Source organism: Nothobranchius furzeri, chromosome 11 (assembly GCF_043380555.1).
Source record: "Nothobranchius furzeri strain GRZ-AD chromosome 11, NfurGRZ-RIMD1, whole genome shotgun sequence".
In the NCBI taxonomy this organism is placed as follows: Eukaryota; Metazoa; Chordata; class Actinopteri; order Cyprinodontiformes; family Nothobranchiidae; genus Nothobranchius; species Nothobranchius furzeri.
In genome coordinates this window covers 33,628,270-33,645,238 of record NC_091751.1, presented here as the reverse complement: position 1 = coordinate 33,645,238, position 16,969 = coordinate 33,628,270, and the positions used below count along the sequence as shown (strand labels likewise).

General features: G+C 46.0%; 1 non-coding gene across 1 annotated transcript; it reads right to left on the bottom strand.

Annotated features, from left to right (window-relative positions):
• Nucleotides 1–4,741: 4,741 nt before the first annotated feature.
• Nucleotides 4,742–4,848, bottom strand: LOC139061943 (U6 spliceosomal RNA). The gene has a single exon (XR_011515567.1). It is a non-coding gene; the product is annotated as a U6 spliceosomal RNA (small nuclear RNA).
• Nucleotides 4,849–16,969: the final 12,121 nt, after the last annotated feature.

Here is a 16,969-nt window from a genome sequence, read left to right as displayed (position 1 = left end):
AGCTCTCTGATTCGTCGGCAAAAATGTCAATCTCAAAAAATGGAACAAATACGGCCATTTGATTGGTCTACCTTATGGTACATATGGTACAATGGAATGACAAGAACTGCCCCGCACAGTGGTTGTTGCTCATTCTTCTCGGTGTTTTTTTTTAACTGTTTTGTCCGGGAGTCGAAGTGCGTAGGTTCGATTCCCGCTCAGTGTGAATACAAAAAAGGAAATGTACACAGACTGAAGCCTCACTCTATCCGCCTTGGTGCAGCTGCCGTACCATACCGTGATGCAGTAGGTTAGCAGGCTCTCAATGGACGAGCGGTAGAAGGTCAGCAGCAGGTTGGAGTTCAGCTTGTACTTCCCGAGGACTCTCAGGAAGTGCAGCCGCTGTTGGGCCTTCTTGATGACCGCTGAGATGTTTTCTGCCCAGGAGATGTCAGCAGAGATGAGGACACCAAGGAACCGGAAAGTGTGGACACTCTCCACACACTCCCCGTTGATGTAGAGGGGGGCCAAGTCGGTGCTGTGTCTCCTGAAGTCGACAATAAGCTCTTTGGGTTTCTTGGTGTTCAGGGACAGGTTGTTTTCTGAACACCATGCTGCCAACTTCAGGACTTCCTCTCTGTACTCAGAATATATATGAAAAAACACATCTGTGTTGAAATATATTTGTGATGTTATAAAACACATGCAATAAATGTATCTGTGTCCAAGATCATAAAAACATTCAAAGATTTAATGTGTTTTTCATTAAAAAAAATAATATATATATATATATATATATATATATATATATATATATATATATATATATATAAATGAAATTAAAAAAAAGTTTCAAAAAGTCTTCAAAAAGAAAAATCCAAAAAAGTGAAGACAGTTTCTGTGTCTTGGTCCCTCAGCTCCTCGACACATCCAATCTCCCTCCAGTGTTATTCTTCATCTCCCCCCTCCACTCCTCTACAGACTTTCGGCCAACAGATGCGCAGTAGGACACGCCTGCAATGTGTGGCCAGTGTCCAGCCGCTTGGGCTGACCACATCTGCTGCAGGTGTACTGCAGGCGGGCTGTCTTTGATGGTGGAGCCTGCTACCTTCCTCTATGAACGAAGTCGACCTAGGCATAGACATTCTCTTAATTATCTTTGGAGCTCATGACTTCAAATAAAAGTGTTTAAATTCTTGCAGTGAGCTTTTATTGTGAAGTTCCTTTCTTTACATGTCCATGTGTACAACAGGTTGTTGTTTAATTTAGATTGTTGGTATTCTTGTCGGATCATTTATTTACTGAAGAAAAGAGCTTGGTCCCTCAGCTCCTCGATGCGTCCAATCTCCCGTCCTTTTCAGGTGTAGATAGCACATCTTTGGAGGAGTTTACAGGAAAACAGAAGCTTGGATGAGGAAATTAATAAACCACTGTGGACGAAGAAGGTTAGAAATGGTGTGACAGGACAAAAATCCCAACAACAAACCAGGTGTGGTTCACAGGTAAATAGCCAGCAAACGTGGAGCGAAAACCTCTTGTCACATGTGTGAGGAGAAACTCTCTGCTGCTGAGCAGCAGGCGGTGGAGTGGATTGTATACAAGCCACATTTATTACACGTTAGAGAACATCACAAATATGTTTGAGTTCAGCAGTGTCACCGGTTCATTATTGGGTTTCTTCATCGACTCCACAGAACTAAGGTTCTCTGTCTAAAGTCCAAAATGACATTATTAATCCCAGAAGGAAGTTGTGTTGTCTTAATTAATTCTTCAAAGCAGTCATTAATATAAATACTAGTAATAATATTGAGCTCAGTTGGAAATCTGAGTGGTTAAAGATGCTGAAGGCTGTGGGCAGGAAGGATCTCCTGTGTTACAGCAGCTCTGAAGAAGATGCTTGTTGCATGAAGCGGATGCAGTGTTGTCTATAATTTTATTGATTTTATGAAAAATCCTTCTTTGCACCATCATCTCTGGTGGTTCTCAGTCGTCTCCAGAACAGAACCGGCCTTTTTTGTCAGGTTGTTGAGCCTTTTTAGGTTTTAGGTCCCTGCTGGCTCTGATGCTGCTGCCCCGACAGCTGGTGGCCCAAGAGATCTCAACAGACCGGTAAAAGGTCTGCAGCCTCTTGCTGCAGACCTTGAAGGATCTAAAATTTTATTCAAGATATACAGTCTACTCTGTCCCTTCTTGGAGATGGCTTCACGTTTGTGTCTCCAGTCCAGTCTGTCGTCCAGATGAACACCGAGGTATTTGTAATCTTCCACCACCTCCCCCTACTCCACAACAGAGCCGGATTAAATAAATGGATTACACTAGGCAGGCTGCATTTCTAGCCCCCCCCCCCCCCCCCCCTCCATCCATCGATGTTATTTAATGAATTGAAATCTGAAACTTACCAAAGTTACTAATAAAAGTTCATTCACATTTTACATAGCCTAGTCTTTGGTTACAAATTGGTTGTTTGTATGCCAAAATAAGTCATGTGTTGTATGCAAAACATTCTATCAGACAATTTTTTGATATTAATAATTTATACGTCATTACACAGCTGTATTAAATGCTAATAAATTATCCTCATCGATTGGGAGTGCCATTGTCAAGGCAGTACCAGTAAATTACCACTAGGTGTCATTAAACTATGTAAACAGAGCAAATATGTGTCTTTGCTCTGTTTATATTTAATCACTACATTTACTTAAAAATATTTTCTGCAAAATACAATAGCTTACAACATTTATAAATGTTGACAAATTAATCACATGATAATGGAAAGACATTCAAGAATAAATAGATTAATTTGAATGGACTGAAGCATGTTTAAAGGCGCAAAAACAAACTATAAACCAACAGCTTAAATTATTACAGTATAAATTTAATACAATCTATAATCTTAAAAGAAAGTATTTTAATAAAATGAAAATGTAAGTTTTGATCTTGATTTAAGCTCATTCAGGCTGTTTTTGCCTCTGCTGAATCAGAAATTCTGTGTTAAGTTTCTGTGTGTGAACTTATTGTTTTGCTATTTGAACATTAATAAAATTATTTGAAAAACAATTAATAAAACCAGCAACACTTACCAAGAAAACCATTTAGCATGCTCCACTCTGGGATAATCTTCAGCCTTCCAGCATCACAGGCCTCAGTCGCAGCAGAAACACATCTAAAGAAATGTTCCTTGGATAAGTATCGGTTTATGTCTCCAGATTTCCTCTGTGATGCAGAGAAATATCCAATATTTTGAGAGGGATGGTTTAGTGCAAAGTACTCACACATCCTGTCATCAGTTTGGTACCACTTTGCAGGATCAGATGGGTAGCTAGTTGTTAATACCCTTTCTGGTTCTAGAGGCTCCTGCTGTAAGACTATAATGGGCTCACTTCTGGCTGGCTGCTGTTCTTCCAGTTCGTCCTTCTGTGAAGGCGTTGATGTTGACGGCGTTGGCGCTACAGCGTCTTCCGCCGCGTTTCCCGCCGCATATTCCACCGCGTCTTTGGGCCGTGTCTCCTCTGGGTCTGACTTGGCCTCTGGCTCTGCTGACTCGAGCAGGTTCACAGCTGTCCGAATAGCCCGACAGAAACGTCTGAAAAGCCCCCCCGCTGTCTCTTCTTTAGTTCCTCTTCATTCATTTATTTTTTACGTTTTGCCGCACCCTAAAGCATCGTGAAAGTTAGCCCACTCAAAAACACCTGCTAGCTTTGTTGTGTCCCGCTCTGACTCTGACCGCTTCTCTGACATCCTTAACTGGGTGGCGCCTTAATGTGATGTAGCCAATAAAACGGTCTATGGTTAAGATAAACATTGTCACTATTTTTAATTAATTAATAAATATTGGAATAAATTGTAGATAGGAATCCTATCTACAAATTCTATCATAGGACATTTGTACATTTAATTTTTAATTTATTTATTTTTAATTTTGTTCCTCTGTCTGGGCCCCATCCAGCCAATCAGGCCCTAGGCACGTGCCTACTTTGCCTTTGCGTTAATCCGGCTCTGCTCCCCAATAATGCATGTTGAGCTATTCCCGTTTCTTTCTAAATCATCTCATTTGTTTTGTTCACATTCAAGATTATGTGAGTGTCCCCACACCACGCCACAAAGTGGTCCACCAGCTCTCTGTACTCTTGACCATCTCTCATAAACCTGACGACTGCAGAGTCGTCTGAGTCTTTCTGCAGATGACAGGTCTCTGACTTGTTCTGGAAGTCTACAGAGTGGAATGGTGAGAGTACTGTACAGGCATCAGATGTACAATTGTGGAATAATTTTCCCAAATGAGCAGATCAGTATAATATAACATTAAACAAAGAACATAAACTGGGAAATACCAGTTAAAACCATGCTTTTACATGCAGAATACAGAAAATAGAGAACTTTGTGCCAACTGGGGACGTGGTGAAAGATCATTTCACACTACTCTCCTCCTCGTTAGTTCAGAAGAAAATACTACCATATCTTAAACATCGCTCGTAAGACAACAAACTGTTTTTTTTTAACATGTTAAAAGTCTAATTGTTTTTTTAAGTAACAATTGTACGTCTCAGTCAGTTCAGTAGCGGAGGAATGCCAGCTCGGAGTGAAAGAGGATCTATTTCAGAGTTGAAACAATCCAGCTCTCTGATTAGCTGCTGAAAGCACGTGCTTCTTTAAATTGGAACATCCCAGTCGTTTGATTGGTCAAATGTTGGAACTGAGCAGGAAGACACGCCCCTAACTGCTTCATACCAGTGACATTTAGGGTTAGGGTTTGTTATTAAAAAAAAATGAGGAACGCTTCACGAATTTGCGTGTCATCCTTGCGCCAGGGGCCATGCTAATCTTCTCTGTATCGTTCCAATTTTAGTATATGTGCTAGCGAGCTAACACAATGAGTAAGTGATTCCTGAGCAGTTTTCCAAACTCAATGATTGGGCTGTGTACCAACTTATGGTGTCAATCAAAGGACCCAGCTGCATTATGGGAGATGTGGGCGGACCAAGTGGAAGCACCAACTAAAACGTTGAGGATAAATGTGTTTAACTCAGAAACGCTATGAAAACACTGTGGCTCTAGCACTGCACACGTTATAAACAATAAAACCTAACTCATGTTACATTGAATGTTTATGGTATTCGTTGGTTTTAGTCCCGCTGACCAACTTCTCAGCACTCTTAAACAGTACACACACAATCTGTCTGGTCCATTATCCACAAACCTGCTTGTTTTACTATATTGGTTCAATAAAACGCATAACAGCTGTTTGCCCTCTTTTAATTACCCGAAGAGTGAGGGCTTGTTCACATGGATTGTTGAGGTGGAAAAAGAACAAAACAAACTGTAATTGAGTTGACTAACCACCAGAGCTCGCTGTCAGGCTGCTATAATTTATAAATCCTAGATCCTAGAAAAGCCACACGACCTCTGTCTATGAAACCACAGAACATAGCACAACTCTTTTTTAACTGCCAGCTGAGGTTATGGTGAAAGATTATTTTATCATATATATCACAGCTCGGAGGATATTTCACAGTTGAAACAAAATCCAGCTTTGGATGCTCAGAACCTGTAATTCTAAAACTGGAACAACCCAGTCATTTGATTGTTCAAAAGTCCCCTTCGCTGCCTTCAACCGCTCCTTTGGTTGCCTCTCCCGGTATCTGCTAAGTTAGATGATTCGTTGTTTGTCACGCTCTGGCAGGCGTTGCCAAAGCGCGATGGGTCTGTCTACCCTGCTGTCAGACAGTCCCTGGAGACTCCTGAGCTCCACCAGGGCCTGAGCCAGCTTCAGGACATGCTGGTATCCTGGCTGGCCGTCAGGACCCTGGATCTCCTCCTGAGAAACAAACAAAATGGGAAAATGAAGTCAAATTTCTGAACTATCTCTGAAAACGTGAAAAAACAAAATTAGGTGGGTCGGCTGTGAAATGATTAGCAGAGGGGGGATCAAAGACCTCTGAATCAGAGGAGTGTTTTTCTTCAGGAGTCTGGCTTCCAGGGACCTCGGGAGGGGCGTGATGCGCAGGGGCGGCAGGATGTGCTGGCTAAGACCCGGGTGCGACAGCTGGATCCCCTGACCGGGCTGCTCCTGAAGTGCTGGTGGACGGGACCTCAAGGACGAAGGCGGCGACGTGGTCGCCCACGTCCTCCTGGATGCCCTCGTCCAGGTCGGTGATGGCAGCAGCCTCGTCCGGAGCGTCAGGGTCAACGCTGACGTCCTCAAGCACGCGGCCTGTCTGCTGGAATAGGTACTCCACCCCGATGAGCTCACCTGAGATTTTGTGGAAATGTAAACGGTTCAAAGCCCCTTCTTAGCAAAGTATTGGTGCACAGTGTCATTAAAAATCACGAGTAAATAAAACGTGTTTCTCTGTTCCTCTACCTGTGTAAGCAGCAGGCTTGGTGAAGTCCTTAACCATCTGAGGACCAAGCACCCTTTGGCCCCTCTGGTTAAGGGCGTGCCTGAGGTAGCCACTGTAGGACAGCAGAGGCGCCTCGTGTCCCTCAGCTGCCGCTGCGCGGTCCTCGTTCCACCTGACCAGTCCATCGATCAGGAACGCCTGGAAGAACATGGCACTGGCCGACGTTCCTGCATGATTAGATTATAAAATCAGCTCAAGCTTTTACTGACACCTGAAAATGAGCCGTTTACAGAAATGTATTTGGGTGTCTGATTGTTTTAAGATTTTCAGAAAGACATTGTGTAGAAATTCAGGTGACCTGGTGATCCATTAAAGTAATTCACAACAAAATAACGAATCATTGCTATGAAAAATCAAATAAACAACTAAATAAGTCAGTCAGCAACGATGCAAGTTTATACCGGAAAACAATTCAGTTGAACTGTGAGCTGCACAGACACCTCAAGCCAAAGCAGAAAGCAGCTAGAGAGACGCGGAGAGCGGACGAGGATCTGATGATTAGTGAGCACCAGGTGTGTTTGGGGGGGTGATTAGGCAAGACAGAGAAAGGTGACATCTACAGACCATGACATCAGTGATGGAGACTAGTTAGAGGCAGCGAGTTGCTACTTGTGAGTTACCAACAACCAAGCAAAGTGTAACTGAACCCAAACTTACTGACACTCCCAGTTCATCTGTCGCTACACAAGTTTTTATGAAGTAGAGAAGAACGAGAAACGAGTCAACATCTGTTCACATCTGACTGTCACCAACAAAATATGAAATGAAGACATTTCTGTCACTTACGTTGCCCTTGGTCAGCTACCGCCTGGACCAGCTCTCCATCACTGGGCTCCCCAGATGCTGTGGGTGGACGAGCTGGTCTGAAGGAGGCTGGAAATCAGATCATCAAACATAAGGCAGCTGCTGATAAACAACTTTCTCAAGCAGTTTTGATATAAAGGGCAGGGTAGAGATAGGCCTGTAATTTTCTATCACAGAGACATCAACACCAGGTTTCATCAGGGTCGGCCAAACTGCTGCTTTCAAAGCAGCTGGGACAACACCTGTGCTGAGGCTCCCATTGATAATTTGACCGAGTGACGGGCCAAGACACGGAAAGGCAGCCTTCCAGAGACGAGGCGGCAGAACGTCAAGTGGAGAGCCAGATGGCTTCTGCCTTGTAACAAGCTTACTCAGCCCAGAATAAGAAACCGTATTGAGGGAGCTCAGGGTGGGTGGTGATGGAGGAACTGGAACAGAGTCAACAGAGTTACCAGAAATAGCTGCTCTAGTGCCTGATACTTTATCAACAAAGAATCTGTGAAAATCTTCAGTGTTTCCAGCAGCTGTAGAGGACATGAAGCTAGGCTCCTGATACACCAGAACAGAGTTCAGTGTTTTGTAGATAATCTTGGGATTCTTGGAGTTTGTTTCAATGATGTCTGCAAAATAGACAGTTCTAGCAACCCTCACAGCATCCTGATAAGCAACAAGAGATGCTCTGAACAACTCACGCAAGACTTGTAGGCCATCCATTTTCCACTTTCTCTCAGAGGATCTACACGCCCGCCTACAAGCACGTGTGACATCAGAGAGCCAAGGCTGCCTCCTAAGCCTAGACTTGCAAAGCTTGAGAGGGGCAACCACGTCCAGGACCTGATTACAAAGTACATCAAAGTGTTGTGAATAGTGATCAACGTTAGATGGATCTGGTTTAAAGGTCTCTAACCTTACAGACATACAGTCCACAAACTTTGCAACAGTTTCTGCATCCAGGGCTCTGAACCTAGTAGCTGGAGCTTCACACACAGGGACAGGACATGGCAACGTAACATCACAGAGTATAGGAGAGTGGTCAGAGAACACAGGAGGCAAAGTCACAAGGTTCATGACAGGGAGACCGAAAGAGAGAACCAGGTCCAGGGTGTGACCCATGGCATGAGTTGGTGATGATACCCATTGAGTTAGATTGAATGCATCTAGCAAATTCAAAAAACCTTTAGGAAGCACATTGTCAGGACAGCAGATATGGATGTTAAAATCACCAAAAAATAGGACAGTCATATTTTAGGATGCAGTCTGCCACAAGATGACAGAAATCATTAAGGAAGTTAGAGTCAGTCTTTGGAGGGCGGTAAATCAGCACAGCGAGCAGGCGGGGTGGGGTATGCACAGTTCAAAGGAAGAAAATGACATGGTGGGTGTAAGCTGTTTACAAGGAAAGCTGGATTTTAAAACAACAACCAGCCCACCACCCCTGTCCCGTGATCTAGGGATATTAAAACAGGAGCAGCCAGGTGGTACCAGCTCCAGCAGGGCGCTTGAGTCACCAAACGGGATCCAGGACTCATAGATGCACAGAAAACTCAAGTCATGTTGAATAAAAAAAAATCCTGAAGAATAAAAGTTTTGTTCTGCACAGAACTGGCATTGACCAGACCAAACCGGGTCTGCTGCGGGGCCACAGCACCAGGATCGCGCACGGGCACCGTCTCCTCCAACTCTGAGCCCGTAACCGAGCGTAGATTCTTCCAGCAAACCCCACTCTGGCGAGGTACTCGAGCCGACTGGTTGTGGTGCGGTGCCAGCTCACCCTCAGCCGGCTAAGTTCACAAGGCAGGGCGCAGAGGAAACCATCAGAGGTCTCGGAACCATCGGGTCACAAGCTGGGCCGAAACGGACCAGCCGCTTCTTCAGGGATCCAGGAAGTCCAGCCCGACGTCTCACGCGCCGGCTACCTCGCTTTCCCCGTCTTCTCCGATGATTCCTTCTCGAGCTGGGGCGGACAGAGGGTCGACACATCACTGCTTGGAGGGAGAGAGCACACGGGCAGTCCAAACAACAACGCCATCCGTAAGGTTCCCAGCGCGCAGCACCCGCTACATCAACTGAAGGACAAAGCCTCAGCAGCACAGCTCGATCATAAGTCACCAGAGAAGCCACACCATTCAAAAAAAGCATCAGAGACAACTAAAATGCATAAAACGCCAATAAAACACAAGGTTCCTTTGCGTAAAAAGGACGAGCAGCTAGCAGCGTGCACCCGCGCGAGCGCCATCTGAACTCAATCTTATCTTATCTTATTATCTTAGGTCACTTATCTTATGTGAAATAAACATAAGAAAAAAACACTCACATTTTCTAGGTAGCCAAAAGCCAATTAGCAAACCCAGTTATTGGCTGGATTTTCTATAAGTGAAGATAAAACTAATCAGAGCCCAAACGTGCACGATCGTGATGATGAACAACATGGTTGAATAAACAATTAAACGTGGTTATTCATGCAATCGGGATGGTGTTCACTTAAAAAATTGCTTAAATACATGTACATATTAGTTAACAGCAGCGTAATGCAGCAGCATGCTAGCTAGAACAACGTTGACATTTCACGACATTAAGGTAAAAACTAAATCCTGTACCGTCTTAATCCCCCTAAACGAGCTGTAATGCTTTTAATTTTGTTACAAATAAAAAGTATAAAAGATACTTCTCACCTCAGATCTCGGAGCGGAGCAATGGCGGATCGCTCGGACAGGCTGTGACAATCCAGCTCTCTGATTCGTCGGCAAAAATGTCAGTCTCAAGAAATGGAACAAATACGGCCATTTGATTGGTCTACCTTATTGCACAAATGGAACAACAAGAACTGCTCCGACGGGCAGTTTCTCTCGTTCCTTATGCACCGTAAGGTAGACCAATCAAATGGCCGTATTTGTTCCATTTCTTGAGACTGACATTTTTGCCGACGAATCAGAGAGCCGTTTGATGCTCCTAATTATTACGTAAAATTGCGTTTACAGCTGCAGCAAAAGGTCTGAGCCATGTTTCTGTGTCCTACACGCATTTTTAAATAAAGGTCTGATCTAAAATAATAACCTACATCTATAAATCCATCTAGAACCGCACCGCTACTTCTGGACTCCAGACGAGCCCCGTTAGCATGACTGCAGCAAAACTAACCGTGTTCGCCCCGGTAAGGAAAGAACAAGTCCTTTGGGAAAGCTACGACACACACACGCGCACGCACGCGCGCACGCACACACGCACACACACACACACACACACACACACACACACAGAGAGATATAATCTAAAAGATGATCTCTATATTTCAACATTAGAACCTCCATGACATCCTGGATTAGTGCAAACAACGAGTTGAGCTAAGGAGTTACTCCAGCATCAGGAAGATTTATTCTGGTAAATTGTCGGTTATATATTTTCCAGAGTTATGTCAATAAATACACACAGCAGTAAAACTGTAGATTACTGAACTATATTGGGACACATGATGGAGCTAAGACCAGCTGAAAACTCGTCAGCTTAGAGCTCCCAGTGCAGCACAGAAATTAAATATTTAAGAAAAGTAAACAAACGGTACCGATTTTGGTTCTGAAGATGAACAGAATCCTCCTCTATGTCCAAATCGGGTCGCAGGTCTTCTGAGTCAAACGGTCTAAAACATGTCTGCACCTCTGGTAGTGATATCCAGCTGGCGGGGTCGGAGTTCGGTTGAACTTCTCCAGTAATCCAATATCCGTTCTCGTCGCCGTATCCCAGAGAAAAAACAAATCTGATGGACTAGTAGAGGCTTCAGAAGCTACATCTGATTGATGACACATTGTTCTCTGCTATAACGCTAACGAAGAAACAGCGGAGTCAGGCGTTGTTTACTACAGCTGTTTCAGCAGAGCTCCATGTGAAACGTCAACTGCTGCCCAGGGCTTAGACCGGAAGTTAGTTTCTGTTTTTCCCGCGCCGGTCACAAACATCAGATTTTCTTACAATTCCAGCCGTCAAAATCCAAAAACCTTTTTCATCTGAGATTTTAATACACATTTACACATGCTGTTCAAACAAATTTTGCCTCTGGCCGATATCTTTAAATGAGTGAGTGAACCCACTACCAAAGATGAACTCTGCTAACTTTAAAAATCAGCTGCTCTAAATAAGCATTCAGGGAAAAGTCATGGGCTTGTGACTATAACCTAATTTATGTTACTAGTTTGCAGTGTAACTGCCTTTGTACTTCAATATGCATTTTTGTTCATTTAATAAAAAAAACGGCCACTTTGACATTTATACCCCATTGTCTTTTTTTAACTATTCAGAACAGCCCGTCCTTGCACAGTCAAAAAAGTAACTAAGTAACTTTTACTCTGACTACATTTGAAATAAGCTACTTTTTACTTTTACTTGAGTACATTTTGAGGCAGGTAATTTTACTTGTAATTGAGTAAAATTTCATGAAAGTAATTATACTTGTACTTAAGTACAACATTTTAGTACTCTTTCCACCTCTGGATAAACCAGGGTGGATGGAGGTGGAGGAAAAGATATGTTTACCTTTTCAACCTTCAGCACTACTAGCACAAAGGTCTAATATTACTAATCCAGTACTTTTACATTCAAAGGATGTATGGAACAAAGTCCATAGACTGTTAAACCTCAAACATACTCAGCAGAAATATTCCCCATTATGGTATAATCCCAAGGTCTGCATAGGGAAGAAACCTGTTTACTAGGAAGAGTGGCAAGTGAAAGGATTAAATACTATTGGAGATTTGTTTAAGGACGGGGCGTTTCTGTCATATGCTGAACTAGTGCAAGAGTTTAACTTAGAGGGAAGGGGTCACTTTTGGAAGTTCTTGCAAATGAAAAGTTGTATTACCTCGCAGCCATATAATATTGAAGACAACACAGTAACTGAGTATATGAAACTTCCAACTAGTAAACAAAAAGCCTCACAGTTCTATAGAATCATTAACCCTCTCCTCAGTGATGATTCCAACCAGTTAAAAATGATCTGGCAGAAAGACCTTGGCATAATGTTCGATGATGATAAATGGAAAACAATTGTTGTTAACTGTGGTAAACACGTAAGAGAGGTGAGGAGTAAACTCACACAATATAATGTGCTACACAGATACTATTATACACCATCTAGACTGTTTAGAATGAAGTTAGTGGATGACGATTCATTTTGGAAATGCAAAACGAGTATTGGGGCGTTCATGCATTGTATTTGGGAATGTGCTCCTATCAGATGTTTTTGGACCCATATTGTCAAGATCCTAAGTAACTGGTGTGGAACAGACATCCCTTTTAACCCAGAACTGTGCTTATTGGGAGATAAATCTCAGTTGCCTAATGTAAATAAGTGTAATTTTTTAATCATCTCAGTGGGGTTAACAACAGCCTGTCGAGTCATTTTAAGACACTGGAAAGCAGTAGAATCTCCAGAGGTTAAGGAATGGGTCTGTGCAATGGCCGAATCTGCATCATATGAATGTATGCTCAGTAGAATGAGTGAAGACAACAGAGAGGGAACTTCTCACTGGGATGGATTCTGGAACTTTATAAAGACAGACAAAGGCCTTGGGTGAAACCAAGCACGTTATGTGACTGCTGTTACTCCGACATTACGTGTCTGCAAGAGTTACATGAATATCTGTGTGTTCAGTCCCTCCATGTTTAGTATCTATTGAGACTGCTATGTACCAGCCCCAAAAAGAAAGTTCAATAAAAACTTGAATTTCACAAAACAATCATGCAATACACGCAACTCAAAGTGCTTAACAAATTACAAAGGGCCCGCATACTCACATTCCCTCCCATCCCCAGAATTTTAAAAACAGTCTGACGTATAAATATGAAATATCAACCTGATTGATCTTTGAATGATTAATCAGAAGATTCTAGGGTTCTTTGCTTCTTCAGGGACCATAAACACACTTTGTATTAATTCATACAGAGTCAGTATCTCGTCTCGTCTTCCTCCGCTTCTCCGGGTCCGGGTCGCGGGGGCAGCATCCCAACTAGGGAGCTCCAGGCCGTCCTCTCCCCGGCCTTGTCCACCAGCTCCTCCGGCAGGACCCCAAGGCGTTCCCGGACCAGATTGGAGATGTAACCTCTCCAACGTGTCCTGGGTCGACCCGGGGGCCTTCTGCCGGCAGGACATGCCCGAAACACCTCCCCGGGGAGGCGTCCAGGAGGCATCCTGACCAGATGCCCAAACCACCTCAACTGGCTCCTTTCGATCCGGAGGAGCAGCGGTTCTACTCCGAGTCCCTCCCGAATGTCCGAGCTCCTCACCCTATCTCTAAGGCTGAGCCCGGCCACCCTACGGAGGAAACTCATTTTGGCCGCTTGTATCCGCGATCTCGTTCTTTCGGTCATTACCCAAAGCTCATGACCATAGGTGAGGATTGGAACGTAGATCGACCGGTAAATCGAGAGCCTGGCTTTCTGGCTCAGCTCCCTCTTCCCCACGACAGATCGGCTCAGCGTCCGCATCACTGCAGACGCCGAACCAATCCGCCTGTCGATCTCCCGATCCCTCCTACCCTCACTCGTGAACAAGACCCCGAGATACTTAAACTCCTCCACTTGAGGTAGGACCTCTCCCCCGACCCGGAGGTGGCAAGCCACCCTTTTCCGGTCGAGAACCATGGTCTCAGATTTGGAGGTGCTGATCCTCATCCCAGCCGCTTCACATTCGGCCGCGAACCTACCCAGCAAGAGCTGAAGGTCAGAGCTGGATGAAGCTAGGAGGACCACATCATCCGCAAAAAGCAGAGACGAGATTCTCCTGCCACCAAACTCGACACACTCCACACCACGGCTGCGTCTAGAAATTCTGTCCATAAAAGTGATGAACAGAACCGGTGACAAAGGGCAGCCCTGGCGGAGTCCAACCCTCACTGGGAACAGGTCCGACTTACTACCGGCTATGCGGACCAAACTCACGCTCCTCTGGTAAAGGGACTGAATGGCCCTTAACAGAAAGCCACCCACCCCATACTCCTGGAGCGTCCCCCACAGGGTGCCCCTGGGGACACGGTCATAAGCCTTCTCCAAATCCACAAAGCACATGTGGATTGGTTGGGCAAACTCCCATGCCCCCTCCATCACCCTTGCAAGGGTATAGAGCTGGTCCACAGTTCCACGGCCAGGACGAAAACCACATTGCTCCTCCTCTATCTGAGATTCAACTATCGATCGGACCCTCCTCTCCAGTACCTTGGAGTAGACCTTTCCAGGGAGGCTGAGGAGTGTGATCCCCCTATAGTTGGAACACACCCTCAGGTCACCCTTCTTAAAGATGGGGACCACCACCCCGGTCTGCCACTCCCTAGGAACTGCCCCCGATGACCACGCAATGTTTTAGAGACGTGTCAACCATGAAAGCCCTACAACATCCATAGCCTTGAGATACCCAGGACGAACCTCATCCGCCCCCGGGGCTCCGCCGCTGTGTAGTTGTTTGACTACCTCAGCAACGTCTGCCCCCGAGATCGGACAGTCCATCCCCAGGCCTCCCAGCTCTGGTTCCTCCTCGGAATGCGCATTGGTGGGATTGAGGAGCTCCTCAAAGTATTCCTTCCACCGTCCGACTATAGCCTCAGTTGACGTCAGCAGCTCCCCATCCCCACTGTAAACAGTGTGAGCGAGTTGCTGCCTTCCTCTCCTGAGGCGCCGGACAGTTTGCCAGAACCTCTTTGGAGCCGATCGATAGTCTTTCTCCATGGCCTCACCAAACTCCTCCCACGCCCGAGATTTTGCCTCGGCAACTGCCACTGCTGACCCCCGCTTGGCTATCCGGTACCTGTCTGCTGCCTCCGGAGACCCACAGACCAGCCACGCCCTGTAGGCCTCCTTCTTCAGCCTGACGGCTCCCCGAACCTCTGGTGTCCACCAGCGGGTATGGGGGTTGCCACCACGACTGGCACCGGCCACCTTACGACCACAGCTAGCAACAGCCGCCTCGACAATCGCAGAGTGGAACAAGGCCCACTCGGACTCAATGTCCCCCACTGCTCTCGGGACGTGGTCAAAGCTCTGCCGGAGGTGGGAGTTGAAGACCGTCTTGACAGGTTCTTCTGCCAGGCGTTCCCAGCAGACCCTCACTATGCGTTTGGGTCTGCCAGGTCTACGCGGCATGTTCCCTTGCCATCTGATCCAACTCACCACCAGGTGGTGATCAGTTGACAGCTCCGCCCCTCTCTTCACTCGGGTGTCCAAAACATACGGCCGCAGGTCAGCTGATACGACTACAAAATCTATCATCGACCTGTGACCTATGCTGCCCTGGTACCAAGTGTACCGGTGGGCATCCTTATGTTCGAACATGGTGTTCGTTATGGCCAAACTGCGGCTTGCACAGAAGTCCAATAACAAAACACCGCTCGAGTTCTGATCAGGTGGGCCGTTCCTCCCAATCACACCCCTCCAGGTCAAGCTGTCATTGCCCACGTGAGCATTGAAGTCCCCCAGCAGGACAATGGAGTCCCCTGATGGAGCACTATCTAGCACTCGTCCCAGGGACTCCAAAAAGGGTGGGTACTCTGAACTGATATTTGGCCCATAAGCACAAACAACAGTCAGGACCCGTTCCCCGACCCGAAGGCGCAAGGAAGCTACCCTCTTGTCCCCCGGGGTAAACCCCAACACACAGGCAGAGAGTCTCGGGGCTAACAAAAAGCCAACCCCAGCCCTCCGCCTCTCACCCGGAGCAACTCCAGCAAAGTAGAGTGTCCAACCCCTCTCCAGGTCTCGGGTTCCAGAGCCAATGCAATGTGTCGAGGTGAGTCCGACTATATCTAGCCGGTACCGCTCAACCTCTGCCACAAGCTCCGGCTCCTTCCCCGCCAGCGAGGTGACGTTCCATGTCCCAAAAACTAGTTTTCTTGTCCGGGGATTGGACCGCCAAGGCTCCCGCCTTGGTCTGCCACCCGATTCACATTGCACCGGACCCTTCATGTTCCTCCTGCGGGTGGTGGGTCCACAGTTGTACGAGCCCATGTATCCGGTTCGGGCTGGGCCCGGCCGGGCCCCATGGGCGAAAGCCCGGCCACCAGGCGCTCGCTCACGGGCCCCAACCTCAGGCCTGGCTCCAGGGTGGGACCCCAGTAACCCTCCGGGCCGGGTACTCCGACTCTTCGTTTTAACCGCCATGAAAGATCCTTCGAACCGTTCTTTGTCTCACCCTTCACCTAAGACCAATTTGTCATGGGAGACCCTACCAGGGGCACTAAGTGCCCCAAACAACATAGCTCCAAGGATCATTAGGGCACTCAAACTCCTCCACCACGATAAGGTGACGGTTCAAGGAGGAGCAGAGTCAGTATAGTTTATAAAATGAATTTAATTCTTTTTACTAAACTAATAATTTATACATGACAATATATGAATATTGAGATGTGATGTGGTGGATGTGAGGAGTTGTGATGGAAGCTAGATGTTGTAGCCTCCGATCTTTGTATCTTAGATAAATTGTGAAATCTGGGTGTAAAAGAATTTGTTGTTTGTTGTAAACTAGAGAGTTAGTTATTTATAAACCTCAACAGACACCAGTATGCAGGCTTACGATACCCTTGTATGAGTTGCTCCCGGCGGTCCGGAGGTTTGCGGTCAGAGTGGTGAGGTCACCGGACGTCGAAACCATGATACTCAGAGACTAGTAGCTTCCTCTGCGTTCAGCTTCCTCGGCCATGAGGTGCAACCCGGGGTCTGCAGGTTAGGTGTGAAGTAGCTCTGAAAAGAGCTGTTGCGTCTGTCATCACTTGCAGCGTCGTAGAAAGGTTTTGACTTAAGGTCAAAGGAGA